At 40.6% G+C, this 22,680-nt stretch overlaps 1 long non-coding RNA gene across 2 annotated transcripts in view; it reads left to right on the top strand.

Moving 5' to 3' along the window:
• LOC129636824 (uncharacterized) overlaps nucleotides 1–22,065 on the top strand; it is a 46,278-nt gene extending 24,213 nt beyond the window's left edge. For both annotated transcript variants that reach the window (XR_008707138.1, XR_008707139.1), the window contains one exon: nucleotides 21,810–22,065. This is a non-coding gene — a long non-coding RNA (uncharacterized LOC129636824). The remainder of the gene's footprint in view (nucleotides 1–21,809) is intronic.
• The last annotated feature ends 615 nt before the right edge of the window (nucleotides 22,066–22,680 follow it).

The raw sequence follows: 22,680 nt of genomic DNA, 5'->3' as shown, positions 1-22,680 counted from the left end.
AAAGATAATTGGAAAATTCCAAAATACCTGCAGATTAAACAACACAATTATAAATTACACATGGGTCAAAGAAGAAATCTTAGAAGAAATTAATTTTTTAACTGAATGAAAATTAAAATACAACTTAGAATTTGTGAGATGCCATGAAAGCAGTGCTTAGTGGGAAACTTATAGCATTAAAAATACTAGAAAAGAAAATCTAAAATCAATAATCTAAGCTACCACCTTACAAAACTAGAAAAAGAAGAGCAAATTCAAATTAACTAGAAGAAAATAAGAATAAGACAAGAAATCAATTAAATTGAAAATAGGAAATCAATAGAGAAAATCAATAAACCCAAAAGCTAGTTCTTTAAAAAGATCAATAAAATCCATAAATCATTAGCCAGGCTAAGAAAAAAAAAAAAAGACACAAATTGTTAATCTAGAAATCGAGGATGTCACTACAAATCTCATGGGCATTGAAAGGATAATAAATGAATATTATGAACAACTCTTTGCCCACAAATCTGAGCCCATGTGCCACAACTAAGACCCAACACACCCAAAGAAAGAAAGAACCTGATTTTAAAATGGGTAAAAGATCTAGCGATACCTCCCTACAGAAGATACAGCAAATAACCGTACCTATGAAAAGATGCTCTTGCCTGGAGAATCCCAGGGACGGGGGAGCCTGGTGGGCTGCCGTCTGTGGGGTCGCATAGAGTCGGACACGACTGAAGCGACTTAGCAGCAGCAGCAGCAGCAGCATGAACATATGCTCAAAATAATGTATCACTTGCGAGCTGCAAATTAAAACAATGAGATGCTACTACAAACCTGTTTGAAAGGTCACAATCTAAAACTCTAGCGACACTAAATGCTGGTGAGGATACGGAGCAACAAGAACTCTCATTCGCTTCCGGTGGGAATGCAAAATGGTACAGCCACTCTGGAGGACAGTTTGGCAGTTTCTTAACAAAACTAAATATATTCTTACCGTATGATCAAGCAGTTGTGCTCTTTGGTATTTGCCCAAATGAACTGAAAATTTATGTCCATACAAAAACCTGCCCATGAATGTTTATAGCAGCTTTATTCATAATTGCCAAAATGGAAGCCACCAGATTACCTTCACTAGGTGAATGGATAAACTGTGGTGCATGCAGATAATGAAATAGTATTCAGCACTAAAAAGAAATGAGCAGCTGAGGAGGCTATGCTTGTGTAGGGGCAGAGGGTATGAGAGATCTCCATACTTGCCACTCAGTGTTTTTGTGAACCTAAAACTGCTCTAAAATATAAAATCTATTTTCTTTTAAAAATAACAACATTAGATAAACAAAATGTCATAGCACTTGGCCTTCTAAAATGGTTTCAAATTCCTACTGAAGATTTAAAAAAAATCCACGAGGACTTCCCTGGTGGTCCAGTGGTTAAGAATCCGCCTGCCAATGCAAGGGACACAGGTTCCATTCCTGGTCCAGGAAGATCTTCCATGCCACAGAGCAGCTGAGCCCATGCACCACAGCTACTGAGACCTCGCCTTCTAGAGCCTGTGCTCTGCAACAAGAGAAGCCACTGCAACGCGAACACCACAAAAGAGTAGCCACCACTCACCGCAACTAGAGCAACTAGAGAAAGCCCACGCGTAGTACCAATAAAGACCCCGCTGCTGCTGCTGCTGCTGCTAAGTCGCTTCTGTCGTGTCCGACTCTGTGCGACCCCGTAGACGGCAGCCCACCAGGCTCCCCCATCCCTGGGATTCTCCAGGCAAGAACACTGGAGTGGGTTGCCATTTCCTTCTCCAAATAAAGACCCAGCACAGCCAAAACTAAAGAAATAAAAATAGAAACTTCTTTTAAAAAATTAAATAAAAAGATCCACATGGTGACCATGTTATAAAAGGAAAAAATTTAAGACCAATATTCCTAACTTTCGTGTCTAAAGGAATACTGGGAGTAAAAACTAAAAGAAACAACTTTTAAAGCCCACAAGAGAACAGAGCACATGACACTGATTTTATTGAGAAAATGCTGGTCAAGCTAAGAAGAGAGATGATAAAGAGCAGCAGCAGCCGAGCAGAATCAATCTAACTAATTATCATGAGGCTGTGAGACTTTGCCCCATGTCTTTGAGTTTTCTAAAAGGTCAAGAAACAGCAGTTCAGTAACATTGTTCTTGGTTGGAAAGGCAGATTCTCATAAAGTTAAGGAACGGAGGAGAGCTTTGAGAGGTCAGTCCTGAGTCTGGTGGTATTCAAAGGGCCTACTGGGGAAGAGTCTTCAATACAGAAAGAAGGGTACTACCAAGGCTGTGGAGAGGTCAGAGGGGAGAGGAAGTTCCCCGAGGACTTCTCTTGGAAGAAGTTTTATTTTAATCTGTCTTGGAAGAAGAGAATATTTCTCCTCTCCCAGCCAGAGAAATATTGGTCTGAATGTTCTGACCTTGTTGAAGTAAGAGGCAGGAGAAACAGAAACAAAGACTAGATGGGTACTTCTCCTCTTGTTTCCCTGAATATACTTTCATTCTCTCTTTTCTTCAGCCATTTATATTATAGAGTGCCTACCATGAGCTGGGGCTTCCCTGGTGGCTCAGACAGTAAAGAATCCACCTGCAGTGCAGAAGACCCAGCTTTGATCCCCAGGTCAGGAAGATCCCCTGCAGAAGGCAATGGCAACCCACTCCAGTATTCTTGGCTGGAGAATCTCATGGACAGAGGAACCTGGTGGGCTCCAGTGCATGGGACATGACTGAGCAACCAACACTTTCACTTCTTTACCATGAGCTAGGCTGTGTGGGCTAGGTGCTGGGAATGCAGCAATAAATGAAGTCCTTGCTCTCATAGAGGAAAACAATAATATAATAAATAGAAATGTATAATATATCAGGATATGAGAGGTGCTGTGAAGGAAAACTGGCAATGGAAATGGCAACCTATTCCAGTATCCTTGCTGGGATAATCCCATGGATAGAGGAGCCTGGTGGGCTAAGTCCATGGGGTAGCAAAGAGTCAGACACAACTATGTGACTGAGCACAGGAAGAAAAATAAGGCAGGTAAATGATGATGACTTCAGCCATGAAATTAAAAGCCACTTGCTCCTTGGAAGAAAAGCTATGACCAACCTAGACAGCATTTTGAAAAGCAGAGACATTGCCAACAAAGGTCTGTATAATCAAAGTTATGATTTCTCCAGTAGGTATGTTTGGATGTGAGAGGTGGACCATAAAGAAGGCTGAGCACAGAAGAATTGATGCTTTTGAACTGTGGTGCTGGAAAAGACTCTTGAGAGTCCCTTGGACTGCAAGGAGATCAAACCAGTCAATCCTAAAGAAATCAACTTGAATATTCATTGGAAGGACTGATGATGAAGCTGAAGCTCCAATACTTTGGCCACCTGATGCGAAGAGCTGACTCATTAGAAATGACCCTGATGCTGGGAGGAGAAGGGGACGACAGAGGATGAGATGGTTGGATGGCATCACCAACTCAATGGACATGAGTTTGAGCAAGCTATAGGAAATGGTGAAGGACGGGGAAGCCTGGTGTGCTGTGGTCCATGGGGTTGCAAAGAGTCAGACACAGCTGAGTGACTAAACAACAACAACAAATGAATAGACAGTGATAAAGTACTGGGGTGCTGTTCTATATGAAGGAAGGTTTCTCTGAGGGGGTGGAGTCTGAGAGACACTGACTGAAGGGGTTCGCAAATAGACTCAGCCGTACCATTAATAGGAATGTGGTAAAATGTTTCTTGTGGTGCTGAATCTTCAAATATTATTGCACTGAAAAAGCGAAAATGTGGTACCCAACTGGAAAAGATAAAACTGGGGACAGGGAGACCAGGAAGTGACAAGCAGAAGAGGATGGTGAGTTTTGGTATCAGAAAAATGTGGGTTTGAATCCCTACCCTGCGGTGTGACCTTTATGAAGTTATTTAACCTCTTTAAGTCAGCCTCACTTTCCTCAGTCTGCAAAACAGGACAACTAAGGTGTCAACTTTCCCGGGTCATTATAAGAATCATAAGAATTCAATGAGATGATATATATGTATGTATACATGAATATATATTGACTATTAAGCCCAATGCCTTGTCATGTTGTAAACGTTTTTTAAATGATAGCTATTATTATTGACCAGGTGTTACTAATTGGTTAGTGTGTCATTTTCTTACTCAAAATAATTTTGGAACAAAGATTGACGTACCTAAAAGGAAAGAAGGGTTTTAATCTAAGATTCGTGGATCTCTATGTCAAAAGTGTCCATGGATTGGCTTTTAAGAGGTCTGTGAATCCCTAAAACTGTGTAAAATTTGGGGAATATAAGTGTATTTTTCTGAAGAGTATAGCTAGCTTTCATTACATTCTCACAGTAGACTAGTTTGACAAGCCACCATTTCCCTGTCTTTGTTGTTTGCCAGCTTTTTCTGTTTCAGATTATTCTAATTGTCTGATTACAGTGTGGTGGTTTTTTTGTTTTTTTTTGTTTGTTTGTTTTTGTTTTCAGAATAATACAAGTTTGTAAAATGAACAAAATATATTTAAAGGTCTCTCTCCTTATTTTCTTATTAATTTAAAAACATTGTCTATTGGTGATAACATTGTCTTTCATTCTACATTTTACTTGTTAGAGCTGGAAAGTGAGTTCTTATTCACTCTGAAATGTCTTAAAAGCTGCACTTTCTCCTTGGTTTGATTTTCTGATTCTGTGCTTAAAAGTCAGTGCTGCTTTGTCATATTCCTTATTATCTATACAATCTAATTTCCATTTTTCAGTGGAATTTTCTCTTATCTATCATTTGCTAGTACAGCTGAAACCCAGGTTATATGAGTAATACAACCTTTGAAAAAAAAGAAAGGAAATGAAACTATGCAGTTTGAGCCTAGTAACTGACAGCTTCACAATTGCAGGCAAGATTTAGAACTTACAAAATATTACTCTAAAATTTACATATTTATCAAAAACTACTACTACTACTAAGTCACTTCAGTCATGTCCGACTCTGTGCGACCCCATAGACGGCAGCCCAACAGGCTCCCCCATCCCTGGGATTCTCCAGGAAAGAACACTGGAGTGGGTTGCTATTTCCTTCTCCAATGCATGAAAGTGAAAAGTGAAAGTGAAGTCACTCAGTCGTATCCGACTCTTAGCGACCCCATGGACTGCAGCCCACCAGGCTCCTCTGTCCATGGGATTTTCCAGGCAAAAGTACTGGAGTGGGGTGCCAAACTGGTACACGTCAATTGCAACTTGAGGGAATGACACATTGTATTTTTATCTGCACACTGTTGGTTAGCTCATTTAATACATTGTCCATATAATGGACTGTCACTGGCTCCCTCAGGTTGTCTTCAAAGAGAAGATGACAATATTTGGTGTCTGATCCTCCTAAGAAAAGTGACTTAGTCAATATGTGTGCATGCGTGCTGAGTTGCTTTAGTTGTGTCTCTTTGCAACCCTATGGACTGTAGCCTTTCAGGCTCCTCTCTCCATGGGATTCTGGAGTGGGTTGCCATTTCCTTTTCCAAGGGATCTTCTCAACCCAGGTCTGAACCCGCATCTCTTACATCTTCTTCATTGGCAGGTGGGTTCTTTACCACTAGCGCCACCTTAAGACTCTTGATAGCAAAAACCACATCTACCTTTAATTGGACTATGCACAGAGAGAGAATTCATAAGCTCAAGCAACTAAAAAGTCTAGGAATCAATCTCTAGATTTAGACCCAGTTCAACCAGGGTCCCACACTATCAGGCCCTCTCTCCATCTGACTATTGCATCTCAGCAAGCCCCACACATGTGGGTATCCTGGTAGATCAAGACTTATGTTTCCGTATAGCCAGGACTCCCAGGCAAGGTTTCACTTCCTCAATAAGTCCAACGGAAGCTCTTGCAGGAATTAAGGGTGTCTTGTCCATCCTGCCTACACATGGCTTGTGAATGGGGATGCTCTAACCAATCTGCATGGGCTGAATATGGGAGAGACTGGATTTTCCTTGCCACTCAACATACATTTTCCCCAGCTGCCCACACAGAATTCTAATTACTCAGAAAGAACAGAGATCCTTTGATCTTAGGAAGAGCTTGCTGTTATCCTGACCTCTGGGGTTAATTATGATTAAAAATGTCATTCCTTTAGCCCTATTATTGGTCTAGGAGTAGCCATGATATCCAGTTCCAACCAATGAGAAATAAGCAGAAGCAAGCTGGGCGGAGCATTTTAGAAAGATTTGCTTTTCTAGAAAAAAGAGCTGGCATGATTCTTTTGCTCCTTTGCCCTTTACCCTTCTTTCTTCTTGGATTATGGATGCAATGCCAGGGAGGCAGCAACCATTTTGTGACTGTGAGAACAGCAATATGAGAATGCATACAAATACCCCCTAAGGGTGATAAGCCAGAAAAATGGAAATTTCCTGAGTCCTTGGTAGCTCCAGTGAACCCGTGGACTACCCCTGACTGTCAATCTCCAGACTTACTGTATGACACAAGAAACCCTTGTTTGTTTAAGCTACTGTTAGGTATATTTCCAATTACTTGTAATCAAACACAATTCTAACTGTTGCAGATGCTATGACCAGAAAAATAAATAGATGCTGGGCAGATAAAAATAATGAATTTTCACCAGAGATACTGAGACAGTGATAACCCAAGGCTGGACTTTTCCCTTTCTTCAAACAGGTAACAGGAAATCACTTCCTAAATGAAAAAAGGAGCAAGAAGAGGTAGAAAGACAATGCAGAAAGGAATATGGAAGGACCTCTCAGACTAATTTAGTCTTCCTTCCTTCTTCACTGAGAGTAGATAGGGTGACCTAGAGCGAATTATAGTCAACTAGGTCTCAGTTTCCTCCTATGAAAAATGGGGACAGTGACTTCTACCTTTAGAACTAGGGTTTTTTTTTTAAATTCCATACTTGCTTTTCAAAAGAGTTTATTAAAGCATAATGTAATATATATCACTAAAGAGGTGGTTCTTGTACCTATGAATCAGTGCAACTTGAACTTTTACACCTAGAAACCACACTCCTGATCACTAGTTACCAGCAGGAAACCTACAATATATTTCCTAACCACTATGTATACTCAATAGATAACACCTACCAGATGCTAAGTGTCAACTTCCCACATGATATCACTTTCATTCCAGGTTGGGATTTTTGTTGTTTTTTTTCCTTCTAATTTATCCCCAGCATATATAATAATTCTTAGTGTATACTGAGCACTCAATAAATAATTGTTGAACAGTTGAATGAATCTCTTACCTCATTAGGTTCTAGACTTTCTTCCTATTTGACCTTGCTATTTCCCTAAGCGTGCTGAAATCTGTTCATTCCCTGAGGTTCACAGGAGGCGTAAAATTGTGAAATAAAGGGAAGGATGCTGACCTGAGTCACTTCAAGAGACGTGGTGACACACAGAAGTGGCACAGATGCCAGTTCAGCCCAGGTCACGTCAAAGGGGCATGAGCCGAAGATTCAGCCATTCTGAATTGCCACATCTTTTTAAAACAGCACAGTGATAATAGCCTGCCACTGTGCTAATGGCATTACAGATATGATCTCATTTACTCTTTCCAACAATCCTCAAGGACAAGTACAGTGCACCCAGGAGTGCTCAGTCGTGTCCGACACTTTGCGACCCCATGGGCTGTAGCCCATCAGGCTCCTCTGTCCATGGGATTTCCCAGGCAAGAACACTGGAGTAGGTGGCCAATATTCCTACTCCAGGGGATCTTCCCCACCCAGGAATCCAACCCCTGTCTCCTGAGTCTCCTGCATTAGCGGGCGGATTTTTTACCACTGTGCCACCTGGGAAGCCAAGTGCTCAATTGCTTCAGTTGTGTCCAGCTGTGCTGGAGTGGGCTGTCGTGTCTTCCTCCAGCAGATCTTCCTGATCCAGGGATCAAACTTGCATCCCTTACGTCTACCTGCATTGCAGGCAGGTTCTTAACCACTAGCGCCACCTGGGAAGCCAAGGACAGGTATAATCACTCCTATTTACAGATGAAGAAACTGGGATTTAGTGAAGATCCATCACCCAGATAGTGAGTAATGGAGCCAGCATTTAAATTCAAATCTGTCCAACTCCCAGAAAAATTCTCTGAATCATTGTGCCACATGACATTATCTGAAAGCCAAAGCCCCTGAATAAGAAATATGTCTGTACAGATGGGTCATGAAGTGCAAAACCAGCCAAATCTTCTAATCTTAGAGTAATCTTGGTGTGTAGGAGATAGCCAAGTTCCAAAGTTCATATCATTATTGATAGATGTCCAATACCATTGGTAACAGGCCTCCATTCAAAAAAAGGGACAGATGTTCCCCACTGACCTGTTATTTATTTTAAATATCACCCCTGTGAATAGCTTTTAGTCACATAATATCATAGTAGGTCATTGGAAATCAATAACATTCTACTTGGTTTTGGTTTATCCAAACATGGCAGGCAATTCAAATTTATTTCATATGATGTTCTTTGAAGAGAAAATGTTATTGAGTAAATTGGTGAGTGTGTCTTTGCCCAAAACCATAATGTTGAAAAAGCACTTCTTATGGTGTATCTGCGGAGAAGGCAATGGCACCCCACTCCAGTACTCTTGCCTGGAAAATCCCATGGACGGAGGAGCCTAGAAGGCTGCAGTCCATGGGATCGCTGAGGGTCAGACAGGACTGAGCGACTTCACTTTCACTTTTCACTTTCATGCATTGGAGAAGGAAATGGCAACCCACTCCAGTGTTCTTGCCTGGAGAATCCCAGGGACGGGGGAGCCTGGTGGGCTGCAGTCTATGGGGTCGCACAGAGTTGGACACGACTGAAGCGACTTAGCAGCAGCAGCAGCAGCATGGTGTATCTGGGCTTCCCAGGTGGTGCAGTGGTAAAGAATCCACCTGTCAATGCAGGAGATGCAGCCTTGATCTCTGGATCAGGAAGATGCCCCAGAGAAGGAAATGGCAACCCTCTCCAGTATTCTTGCCTGGGAAATCCCATGGACAGAGGAGCCTGGCGGGTTACAAGTCCATGGGGTCTCAAAAGAGTCGGACACAACTCAAGGACTAAATGACAACATGGTGTATTTATTTAGAGTACGTTGGAATGACGAGTCATTATACCAAAAGATAAAGAGTCATTGCCCATAAAGTGGTTCAACTTTTCAAGAGCTTTTATGATGAAAAGTCATTAATTGGGTGATCATTGTAGAACTCTGTACAATGAGCCTGCATGCTTCAAGTCCCCGGTTCAACTATGGGCCCATGGTCAATCTTGTTTCATCTATCCCCTCTCCCAGTTTTTCCCAGATTATTTTTGAAGCAAGTCTAGATCATATTTCATTTATAAGCCAGAATTATTTTTGGAAAAGAAAAATCCTAAGCTTTTAATATGTTACATGCAAATCATGGTGGAGTGAAGTTCCACAAGTATTCCCCAATATTACATAAACGTCCTGATAAAAAAAAGCTTTTCAAAAAAACAAAACAAAACAAAATCTTTCATAATAAGCATTCATAATTTAGACACAGTTTCAAAGTTCAACTCTTTCATATTAGCTTTGTGACTTTTGGCAAATTATATAACTTTTCTATAAGCCTCTGTTCCTTCATTCAAAAAATGGGGGCTGGGGACTTCCCTGGCAGTCCAGTGGTTAAGACTCTGCATTTCCACTGCAGGGGGCACAGGCTTGATCCCTGTTTGGGGAACTAAGATCCTATATGCTGCATGGTACAGCCAAAGAAAGAAAGTGGGAAGGGCTGGTAAAGATATTTCATAATGTGGTACTAAGCAAATAATACGTAATGCACTTGGCACAGGCATAGCCTCATAAATACATAATAAAGGAAACTCTTTTCTTTTTTCAATGTCTGGCACAGAGCAAATGCTCAATAAAGTATTGCTTGCTGCTGCTGCTGCTGCTAAGTCGCTTCAGTCATGTCCGACTCTGTGCGACCCCAGAGACGGCAGCCCACCAGGCTCCCCCGTCCCTGGGATTCTCCAGGCAAGAACACTGGAGTGGGTTGCCATTTCCTTCTCCAATGCATGAAAGTGAAAAGTGAAAGTGAAGTCACCCAGTCATGTCCGACTCCTATCGACCCTGTGGACTGCAGCCTACCGGGCTCCTCCGGCCATGGGATTTGCCAGGCAAGTGTACTGCTTCAGTTCAGTTCAGTTGCTCAGTCGTGTCCGACTCTGCGACCCCATGAATCGCAGCATGCCAGGCCTCCCTGTCCATCACCAACTCCAGGAGTTCACTGAGACTCACGTCCATTGAGTCGGTGATGCCATCCAGCCATCTCATCCTCTGTCGCCCCCTTCTCCTCCTGCCCCCAATCCCTCCCAGCATCAGACTCTTTTCCAATGAGTCCACTCTTCGCATGAGGTGGCCAAAGTACTGGAGTTTCAGCTTTAGCATCATTCCTTCCAAAGAAATCCCAGGGCTGATCTCCTTCAGAATGGACTGGTTGGATCTCCTTGCAGTCCAAAGGACTCTCAAGCATCTTCTCCAACACCACAGTTCAAAAGCATCAATTCTTCGGTGCTCAGCTTTCTTCATAGTCCAACTCTCACATCCATACATGACCACAGGAAAAACCATAGCCTTGACTAGACAGACCTTTGTTGGCAAAGTAATGTCTCTGCTTTTCAATATGCTATCTAGGTTGGTCATAACTTTTCTTCCAAGGAGTAAGCGTCCTTTAATTTCATGGCTACAGTCACCATCTGCAGTAATTTTGGAGCCCCAAAAAATAAAGTCTGACACTGTTTCCACTGTTTCCCCATCTATTTCCCATGAAGTGATGGGACCGGATACCATGATCTTCATTTTCTGAATGTTGAGCTTTAAGCCAACTTTTTCACTCTCCACTTTCACTTTCATCAAGAGGCTTTTTAGTTCCTCTTCCCCATACAGTTATTCATGACTGTGAGGGACTCCTGTGACATCTGATGGGCTTGCTGGTTTGGTTACCCATGCTTGGTAATACTGATGAGATTGTCTGACTCTAAATCTAGAAGTTTTTCCCAGGGATGGAACTTCCCTGGGCACAGCTAAGATGAACAATCCATTTCCTTCCCCTCATACGTTCAAGCTAGTAAAAAGTAGATAGAGCACAAAACCTAGGATAGAAAAACAGATTGAAGAAGAAAGAAGAATTCACCCAACTATATTCAAGCAAATGGAAGATCTAGAAATAGCTTCACATATTAAGCATGAGCAAGATTTTCAGAAACAGTATGGCAGCTATGCAAATATGTTGCAACAAAGAAATGAGGAAAAGAGCTCAATAAAACTGGAGCCTATTATACAGAGTGAAGTAAGCCAGAAAGAAAAACACCAATACAGTATACTAACACATATATATGGAATTTAGAAAGATGGTAACAATAACCCTGTGTACGAGACAGCAAAAGAGACACTGATGTATAGAACAGTCTTATGGACTCTGTGGGAGAGGGAGAGGGTGGGAAGATTTGGGAGAATGGCATTGAAACATGCAAAATATCATGTATGAAACGAGTTGCCAGTCCAGGTTCGATGCACAATACTGGATGCTTGGGGCTAGTGCACTGGGACGACCCAGAGGGATGGAATGGGGAGGGAGGAGGGAGGAGGGTTCAGGATGGGGAACACATGTATACCTGTGGCGGATTCATTTTGATATTTGACAAAACTAATACAATTATGTAAAGTTTAAAAATAAAATAAAATTTAAAAAAAAGATAGTGAAAAAAAATAATGAGATTAAAAGGGAGGTGGAAGTTAAGGAAACAAATCAAAGGCTAAAATAATACTACTGAAGAACTATTAAGTAAATATAAACCATAGGGGAAATAATAGGCATTTGCTGAAAATTGAATCATTAATGCAATAAATAGGCTTCGATTTTGTTTCTTAATGACTATGGTTAATAATTCAAAGACACTAAAGTAAATAGAAAGAAGATAGTAGAAATGGAAGACAGATGAAACTGTCCAAATTAAAGATAACAGATGTCCCTGAAGTAGTAAACCTAACAAATCATACAGACATATTGTTTCAAGTTCTCAAAGAAAAAAATTTCCCCTAAATGAAGGAAAAATTAAGTCTGCATATTAAAGGAACTCACAAATTACAAGGGAAAAAAACCATATAGTACAAACAACACTGAGAACTGAACTTTAAGGATAAACAATTCTTAAGGAAAATAAGCAAGAAAAACAAGTCATTTGTAAGACTTTTGTTTTGTTTCCATAAGCCAAACAAGCTTCAAACCTTCCCTGGCCTTATTTATGCACGAATTACTGGAACATGCTTATAAAGATAAATTGTAATGCACCAGTAAAGGGAACAAGTTAACATCTCAAATGTGAAAGTAAGTTCAGGGAAAATAATACATGTAAATCCTTTTTGAAAAAAAAAATTCCAATGATGACTCAAAGGAGATAAATAGAGAAACCATGGCAAAAGACCTATGTCAAAAAACAAGGGAGCAATATCTACTAAATTATGAGAAAAAGAAAGTGTACCTGAAAATTTTTATATCAAGCCAGGCTATTTTTCAAGGTAACAAAACGGCATTCTCAAGACTACATACATTCAAGAGCTACTATACAGTCTTCTTGGCAGAGAGCAACGGTGGCAGGGAGGCTACTTGGTGATGAAATACACATGAGCCAGAGAGGAATTAAAATAAAGAACTCAAGGATGGAGAAGATATGATCAAAGACTGGTGCAGAGCATTGAATTCACTTACACACAGAACTAAGATTAAACAACTGTGGAAATTATGGTTACAAAACAATATAAATACTAAAAACCTTAACCACTAAAAAATAAAATGAATTAACTAAATTCAGCAGGGGAAAGGTGAGATAGAGGAATTTTCCTGTACTAATGTCCTCAGTTCTTCTGGGAGTACACCAAAGATGCTCTCAAAAATTGCAGCATGAAAGTGAAAAAAAAAAACCATAATGATGCAAAACTCTTAATGCTCATTTTAATCTTAGGAGTATCTTTAAAAAAATTTTCCTTGTGATAAACATTTATTTAAAGTTCAGCTGTTCCTTCAGTTTAATTTTCTTTTGTCAAATTGAAATAGGATTGGACTTAATATTATTATCTAAAAATAGCACATCGGGAATGATCCCATTCCTAACTAGCAGTCTTTTTCTCGACCTGTACATAAGATGTGTGAAGTAATATTCTTTTATAACAAGGGTTAACGTCAGGTTTGAGGGTAATTTTTTACTTTTACCCTGTTCTTTGCTATCTCCATCTCCTTCCTCTACCTCCTCCTTCTTTTTGGAAATGAACTTGAATTCTCTTTACAAAAAAGCAATCAGTATTCTAAAAAGTAAAAGTGAACAGGGAAGATAGTTGGTCAATGCACAGACTCTCTGTCATGATTCACCTGCTTAGGAGCCCATAGATATGATCTTAACAAACTTTGGTCACATTACACCTTGTAAATGGGAAACACCAGTTACAGAGAAAATGCCAAGCAAGCAAATGATAGCAAAGATGATGATGGACAAGGACATGAGAAGGCAACTTGAGGAAGTGGACAAGCTTTGGTTTGGAATCAGAAGACCTGAGTTCTTTCTGTGGTTCAGACACTTCTGTGTTACTTTGGATAATCTCCATGCCATCTTGGTTATATTATTGAACTTTTCTAAGCACCAGGCCCAACATTACAATATATTCCCATTTTTCATGAAAAGGTGGGAATATGTGTTTTTAAGTACAATCAGATCAGATCAGTCGCTCAGTCGTGTCCGACTCTTTGCGACCCCATGAATCGCAGCATGCCAGGCCTCCCTGTCCATCACCAACCCCCGGAGTTCACTCAACCTCACGTCCATCGAGTCAGTGATGCCATCCAGCCATCTCATCCTCTGTCATCCCCTTCTCCTGTTGCCCCCAATCCCTCCCAGCATCAGAGTCTTTTCCAATGAGTCCACTCTTCGCATGAGGTGGACAAAGTACTGGAGTTTCAGCTTTATCATCATTCCTTCCAAAGAAATCCCAGGGCTGATCTCCTTCAGAATGGACTGGTTGGATCTCCTTGCAGTCCAAGGGACTCGCAAGAGTCTTCTCCAACACCACAGTTCAAAAGCATCAATTCTTCGGTGCTCAGCCTTCTTCACAGTCCAACTCTCACATCCATACATGACCACAGGAAAAACCATAGCCTTGACTAGACAGACCTTTGTTGGCAAAGTAATGTCTCTGCTTTTGAATATGCTATCTAGGTTGGTCATAACTTTCCTTCCAAGGAGTAAGCGTCTTTTAATTTCATGGCTGCAGTCACCATCTGTAGTGATTTTGGAGCCCAGAAAAATGAAGTCTGACACTGTTTCCACTGTTTCCCCATCTATTTCCCATGAAGTGGTGGGAGTGGATGCCATGATCTTCGTTTTCTGAATGTTGAGCTTTAAGCCAAGTTTTTCACTCTCCACTTTTACTTTCATCAAGAGGCTTTTGAGTTCCTCTTCACTTTCTGCCATAAGGGTGGTGTCATCTGCATATCTGAGGTTATTGATATTTCTCCCGGCAATCTGGATTCCAGCTTGTGTTTCTTCCAGTCCAGCGTTTCTCATGATGTACTCTGCATGGAAGTTAAATAAGCAGAGTGACAATATACAGCCTTGACGTACTCCTTTTCCTATTTGGAACCAGTCTGTTGTTCCATGTCCAGTTCTAACTCTTGCTTCCTGACCTGCATACAAATTTCTCAAGAGGCAGATCAGGTGGTCTGGTATTCCCATCTCTTTCAGAATTTTCCACAGTTTATTGTGATCCACACAGTCAAAGGCTTTGGCGTAGTCAATAAAGCAGAAATAGATGTTTTTCTGGAACTCTCTTGCTTTTTCCATGATCCAGCGGATGTTGGCAATTTGATCTCTGGTTCCTCTGCCTTTTCTAAAACCAGCTTGAACATCAGGAAGTTCATGGTTCACATATTGCTGAAGCCTGGCTTGGAGAATTTTGAGCATTCCTTTACTAGTGTGTGAGATGAGTACGATTGTGCGGTAGTTTGAGGATTCTTTGGCATTGCCTTTCTTTGGGATTGGAATGAAAACGGACCTTTTCCGGTCCTGTGGCCACTGCTGAGTTTTCCAAATTTGCTGGCATATTGAGTACAATATCATGATATTAAACACTGAAAACTAACCAAAATATTTTAAACACTTTTAGATTAAACAGAGTACATCTGAGGCCATATTTAACCCTGTGGGCTTACCAGTTGGTGACTAACAGTCACTGTTTACGTACTCGTCAGTGGACAAAGCTGGACCTAATGGAAGTGGTCCTACACACTTGTAAGAGCCAACTGTGTGATTCTTCCCAACTCTGTCAAGCTACCAGTGACATCACATTGGGGGCCTGAAATCAGCCATGGCTGCAGTATTTACACCATGGAAATAATAAAATGCTATAAATTTGTCCCCTTGCCCCTCACCATAGCTGGTTCTGAAACAGAATACCACTGCAGCTATCTGTCCCAGCTGATCCCATGGTTATTGTACTGTACATTAGAACTAGAAGAGGTTGAAGATGGCCTGCAAGAAAGGAAAAGTCAATCAAACTAGTTAAAGCTAACAGGAAGAATTTAATTTTTTTTAAAAAGGGTTAGGGTTGAATTGGAGAAGGAAATGGCAACCCACTCCAGTATTCTTGCCTGGAGAATCCCAGGGACGGAGGAGCCTGGTGGGCTGCCATCTATGGGGTCGCACAGAGTCGGACACGACTGAAGCGACTTAGCAGCAGGGTCAAACTACCACATCTTAGGGAAGCAAGGGTATGGTCTCCTGATTAAGAAAAGAGGAAACACAGATTTCCCTGGTGGTTAAGACCCCATGCTCCCAATTCAGGGGGCCTAGGTTTGATCCCTGGCCAGGGAACTGGATCCCACATGCACAACTAAGAGTTTGCATGCTGCAATGAAGATTGAAGATCTGGCATGCTTCAATAAGATCCGGCACAGCCAAATAAATCAAAATTTTTTAAAAAGAGGAAACAGGACTGGATGCCACAGAGTCCCTCTCTCTCCATCACTAGTTTTGGCCTCTTTCTTGGTGTTAGTTTCATTGTCTCTTAAAGCTTCTCCTTTCTGGCAAGAATCAAGGCTAGGGGTGGAAAAGAGAAGCACTTGCTCCCCAAAGGGCACAGGTCTGCTACTGGCACATGGGGCACCTTCTTCCTCTAGGGTGAGGGAGACCGACACCAGGGTGCACAGCAGCTTGGTAGGGAACAGAGGGTGGCTTACAGTCTTTGTGGGCCCTGGTCTAGGTGCCTGTGTACAGCGAACAACTTACACAGCTGTACATAATGGCCCCATATGAGCACATTCTCCAAAAGTGGTGCCTTTCAATAAACTTTAGCAAAGATGTTGATGTAACGGTGTTAAGTATGTGATGAAAAGGCAACAGGGAAGCAAGGATCATTTGGTTCAAAATAAAGTCAAAACCATTCATAATTAAACTTGGAAATCCATGAGAAGGAGGCTCCCCTCTCCTTCCCCCCTTTTTTAAAATAAACTTTCTCTTTGGGGATAATTTTATATTTAATAAAAATTGCAAAGATAGAGAGTTGCCTTCCCAAGAAATAGGTGACCCAGATGAAATGTATTTGTAAATTTTCTGAAACTTACAAAAGTATACACATATGATATTTACTTTCTATTTACTCCATTAGTTTTTTTTAAAAGGGTGGAAGTTAGCTTTAAAGTTCAGAATCTTATGCTAAGTTCGTTCAAAATTTATTTTGAAATATTTACTATGTGTGGATGTCTCCATTCATATCTCTACATAGGATCTTATATTGAAAATAAAGCCAAAGGAATAAAAAAAACTTAATTATGACAAAGACAGTTCAGTCATGGTCTTCTTTCATTGGACAAGGATTTCTTGATATGTCCCAAGCATATTAAGACAGAAAACATACAGTGATATGGGAAACAAGCTCCATCCTTACCCTAATGGACCTTCTAGATTAGTGGAGGAGACAGACAAAAGAAACAAAAGTCTAGAGGACACAGGAAAGGGACATAAGTCTGTGAAATGGCATGAATTGGTAGGACCTGTAACAAACTAAAAAGAGGGTGCACCGACTAAAAGTTTTTCAAGTTTAATTGTTTTTTTTTTTTTTTTTAAGTCAAAGCCAAAAAATCTACATGGGCCATTGAATGCATGTTTAGGTACATTAGGCTTATAGAGCATCTGAAACATTAAATGAGTATTTACACAAATAATTAAGAAGGAGAAGTAAAGAATGTTAAAAAAAAAAAAAAAATCTACAAGGGCCATGAGGAAGCATAGTAATGGCCCTTGACTACAATTCCTGAGGAAGTGTAACTTCCTGAAAGTTTAATAGGCGTGAGCTAGGCAGTAAGTACTGGGGGGAAATGATTTGTGATAAATGGAAGAATAGTAAGAGGGCACAGGATATTTGAGAGTTCAATGTGACTGAAGGCCAGAAAATGAGTGAGGGAAGTAGCAAGAGATGAGATGAAGTTTCAGGGGTCAGATAATGAAAGACTGAATAGCCTGTGTTGGGAATTTTGAACTTATTCTAAAACTAACAGATCACTTATATGTGGAATCTAATAAAAAAAAAAAAAGAAGGGGTACAAACGAACTTATTTACAAAACAGAAGTAGAGTCACAGTTTAGAAAACAAACTTATGGTTACCAAGGAGTAAGGTGGGGAGGGATAAATTGGAAGATTGGGATTGACATACACACACTACTATATATAAAATAGATAACTAATAAGGACCTGCTGTATCATATAGGGAAATCTACTCAGTACTCTGTAATGGCCTATATGGGAAAAGAATCTAAAAAATAAAAAAATAATGTGTATATGTATAATTGATTCACCTTGTTGTACACCTGAAATTAATACAACACTGTAAATCAACTATACTCCAATAAATTTTTTAAAATAAAAATAAATTTAGAAAAAGAAACTAATGGAATTTCACTAAAAGGTTGGAAACGAGACTGATTTGTTCTTGTTTGTATGGTTAAAAGGATACTCTGGTTGGAGTGTGCAGAACTGAATGGAGAGGGAGGTTAAGATTGGATGTAGTGGGGACAATCAGGATGATGTTGCAGTAGCTCAGGTAAGATAGGCTGGGCTTGGGCTAAGGGGTTGAAGCTTGGAATATAGACATTTTATCAGATGGGATTAGGAGCATCTGTGACAGAAAACTCCAAATTACAGTAACAAGGACACATAGATATTTATTTCTCTCTCACATAATTGAATACTGTACATCAGATCAGATCAGTCACTCAGTCATGTCCAACTCTTTGCGACCCCATGAATCGCAGCACCCCAGGCCTCCCTGTCCATCACCAACCCCCGGAGTTCACTCAACCTCACGTCCATCGAGTCAGTGATGCCATCCAGCCATCTCATCCTCTGTGTCCCCTTCTCCTCCTGCCCCCAATCCCTCCCAGCATCAGAGTCTTTTCCAATGAGTCCACTCTTCGCATGAGGTGGACAAAGTACTGGAGTTTCAGCTTTAGCATCATTCCTTCCAAAGAAATCCCAGGGCTGATCTCCTTCAGAATGGACTGGTTGGATCTCCTTGCAGTCCAAGGGACTCGCAAGAGTTCTCCAACACCACAGTTCAAAAGCATCAATTCTTCGGTGCTCAGCCTTCTTCACAGTCCAACTCTCACATCCATACATGACCACAGGAAAAACCATAGCCTTGACTAGACGAACCTTTGTTGGCAAAGTAATGTCTCTGCTTTTGAATATGCTATCTAGGTTGGTCATAACTTTCCTTCCAAGGAGTAAGCGTCTTTTAATTTCATGGCTGCAGTCACCATCTGTAGTGATTTTGGAGCCCAGAAAAATGAAGTCTGACACTGTTTCCACTGTTTCCCCATCTATTTCCCATGAAGTGGTGGGACTGGATGCCATGATCTTCGTTTTCTGAATGTTGAGCTTTAAGCCAAGTTTTTCACTCTCCACTTTTACTTTCATCAAGAGGCTTTTGAGTTCCTCTTCACTTTCTGCCATAAGGGTGGTGTCATCTGCATATCTGAGGTTATTGATATTTCTCCCGGCAATCTGGATTCCAGCTTGTGTTTCTTCCAGTCCAGCGTTTCTCATGATGTACTCTGCATGGAAGTTAAATAAGCAGAGTGACAATATACAGCCTTGACGTACTCCTTTTCCTATTTGGAACCAGTCTGTTGTTCCATGTCCAGTTCTAACTCTTGCTTCCTGACCTGCATACAAATTTCTCAAGAGGCAGATCAGGTGGTCTGGTATTCCCATCTCTTTCAGAATTTTCCACAGTTTATTGTGATCCACACAGTCAAAGGCTTTGGCATAGTCAATAAAGCAGAAATAGATGTTTTTCTGGAACTCTCTTGCTTTTTCCATGATCCAGCGGATGTTGGCAATTTGATCTCTGGTTCCTCTGCCTTTTCTAAAACCAGCTTGAACATCAGGAAGTTCATGGTTCACATATTGCTGAAGCCTGGCTTGGAGAATTTTGAGCATTACTTTACTAGCATGTGAGATGAGTGCAATCGTGCGGTAGTTTGAGGATTCTTTGGCATTGCCTTTCTTTGGGATTGGAATGAAAACTGACCTTTTCCAGTCCTGTGGCCACTGCTGAGTTCTTAAAATTAGATTGGTGGCTCCAAAATTAACAAGGACCAGATTCCTTCTATCATGCTTCTCAACATGATTTTCATCTCCTGATTCAAGACAGTTGCTCTAATTCCAGCCATTTTGCTATCATTCCAGCCAACATAAATGAATAAGGGAGGAAAAATGGCATGTCCCCTCCCTTTAAGATCATTTCTAAAAATGACGTGACTCTTTTAGTTACAACTCAACATAGAACTTAGTCACATGACCCCATCCGGTTGCAAGGGGTACTTGAAATAAAATTATTATTCTAGAGACTATGGCCCATCTGAAAATCAAGTGTTCTATGACCAAGGATGAAAGGAACAACAAGCACTGGGGGATATTCAACATCTTCTGCAATAAAAGTAGGTAAAGGTGAGATATATTTTAGAAATAAAATTAACAGGATTTAAAGATAGATTTAATGGACGGGGGTGAGGAAAAGAGAAGAAACAAACCTAATTCCCATCTTTCTGACATAATCAGCTGGGTAAGTGGCAGCACCTTTCTGGAAGTAGAGAAATGAAAAAAGCAGCAGATTTGAAATAAAGAACAAGAATTAGCTGCTGGGACCATTACCACTCAGCCCTCAAAATTATTAAAGAAACAACCTAACAGTTACCTTGTATACCCTTTCAGAGATGTTCTATGTCCATACAGCCGCATGCATGTATAAGGGTGAATAATCTGTTTACTAACACACACATGTATGTTTACACATACTGTTTCCCCCCAAAATGATAGGTTTCAATCGCACCATTATATATTTTTAATTTTTTGCTTCATGCACCAACATAGATTTACAAATTTTTTTTTTGCATTTATCTTAAGTATGAAACTAAAAGTAGACTTAGAAGTTAAAACATACAATAATATTGAATTTTGTATTTACCTGTGTAGTTATCTTTACTGAAAATCTTTATCTCTTGGAAGGGCTTCAAGGTGGACCTGAGGAGTCCCTTTAACATTTCATGTAAGGCAGGTGTTCTGTTAACAAATTCCCTCAGCTTTTGTTTTCCAGAACATCTTAATTTCTCCTCTAATCTTTAGGAGTAATTTTGGCAGACACAGAATTCTTGATTGACAGGTTTTTTCCCTCACCACTTCAAATATTGCCTCCCATTGCCTCTGTCTGAGATATTTGGCTATTAATCTTATTGAGAACCCTTTAAACATAATGAGTTTCTTTTCTCTTACTGTTTCCAAATTCTCTTTGTCTTTTGAAGTCTAATTATAGTGTATTTTGGTATCAACTTCTTTGGGTTTATCATACTTGGATTTAGTTGAGATTCTTGGATGTGTAGAGTCATCAAATTTGGAAAGTTTGTTGTCATTATTTCTTTAAGTAATATCTCTGCCCCCTTTCTCTCATCTCCTTCTGGGACTCTCAAAATGCCTATGTTGGTTGGCTTGATTTTACCCACAAATACCTTAGGCTCTGTTCACTTTTCTCTTTTTTTCTTTCTGTTCCTCAGTATGGATAATTTTAATTGTCTTATCTTTAAGTTCATGATTCTTTCTTCTCTCTGCTCAAATCGTCTATTGATTCCTCTAGGGAATTTTTCATCTTATTGTACTTTTCAGGTGCAGAATCTCTAGTCCATTTCTTTTTATAGTTTCTATCTATTGGTGTTTGTCATTGTGTTTGTATATCATTTTCCTGGTTTCTTTTAATTCTTTGTACATGATTTCCTTTAACTCTGAACACATTTAAGACTGTCAGTTTAAAGTCTTTGTCTAGGAACTCCTATGCTTGGTCTTCTTCATGGATGCTGCTGCTACTGCTGCTAAGTCGCTTCAGTCGTGTCCGACTCTGTGCGACCCCATAGACGCCAGCCCACCAGGCTCCCCCGTCCCTGGGATTCTCCAGGCAAGAACACTGGAGTGGGTTGCCATTTCCTTCTCCAATGCATGAAAGTGAAAAAATAAAGTGAAGTCGCTCAGTCGTGTCCGACTCCTAGCGACCCCATGGACTGCAGCCCACCAGGCCCCTCCATCCATGGGATTTTCCAGGCAAGAGTACTGGAGTGGGTTGCCATTGCCTTCTCCATCTTCGTGGAGAGTTTCTGTCAATTTATTTTTATCCTTTGAATGGGCCAGATTTCCTTGTATCTTTGTATAATTTGTGAGTTTTGTTGACAATTGTATATTTAAATTTTATAAATTGAGAAATCATATATTCTTTCTTCTCCAGGGTTTGCTGTTCTGATCGCTGAAGGCTGCAGTTGTCCATTTGTTTACTGACTTTTCAATTTATTGAAAAGTCCATTTATTTACTGAGAAGTAAATAAATTTCTATTTATTGACAAGTCCATTTATTTACTGATTTTTGTAGAGGCCATATTTCTTGTTGTGTATAGTTACTGAAGTCTCAGTTCCTTTGGCCATGTTCGTTAGTGCCTTGAAGAGATTTCCTTGATTCCAGGAGCTAAAACAAACAAACAAAAAATGAACACCTCTCCCCTTCTTTGTAGATTGGCTGTGTTGGGGCACTATTTTAACACTTAGTCAGGCTTCAAACAACTTTGCCATAGCTTTCACTTGCTACTTGCACTGAGCCTAAAGATATCCAGAAGTGATAGCTGAGGGTTTTCCAGGTCTTTGCTGAGGATGTGCCCTGCCTTGTACATATGTGTGGCCTTCTAAATTTATCAGTATATATGGGCTTCTTTGGAGAAGGCAACGGCACCCCACTCCAGTGCTCTTGCCTGGAAAATCCCATGGACGGAGGAGCCTGGTGGGCTGCAGTCCATGGGGTCGCGAAGAGTCAGACACAACTGAGCGACTTCACTTTGACTTTTCACTTTCATGCATTGGAGAAGGAAATGGCAGCCCACTCCAGTGTTCTTGCCTGGAGAATCCCAGGTGGGCTGCCGTCTATGGGGTCGTGGAGTCAGACACGACTGAGGCGACTTAGCAGCAGCATGGGCTTCTTTGAATATCCTAACTTCCCACAATAAGTCTCTCCTCAGCTTTTTCTCCCAGGCTTTAGGCAGTCTACTGTATGCCCCAATCACAGTCTTTTGTCTTAGGTAGCTGAGGGGTTTTTCTTCACCTTACATTGT

This window comes from Bubalus kerabau, chromosome 22 (genome assembly GCF_029407905.1).
Source record: "Bubalus kerabau isolate K-KA32 ecotype Philippines breed swamp buffalo chromosome 22, PCC_UOA_SB_1v2, whole genome shotgun sequence".
NCBI classification, from domain to species: Eukaryota; Metazoa; Chordata; class Mammalia; order Artiodactyla; family Bovidae; genus Bubalus; species Bubalus kerabau.
This window is presented reverse-complemented; position numbering and strand designations above follow the sequence as displayed.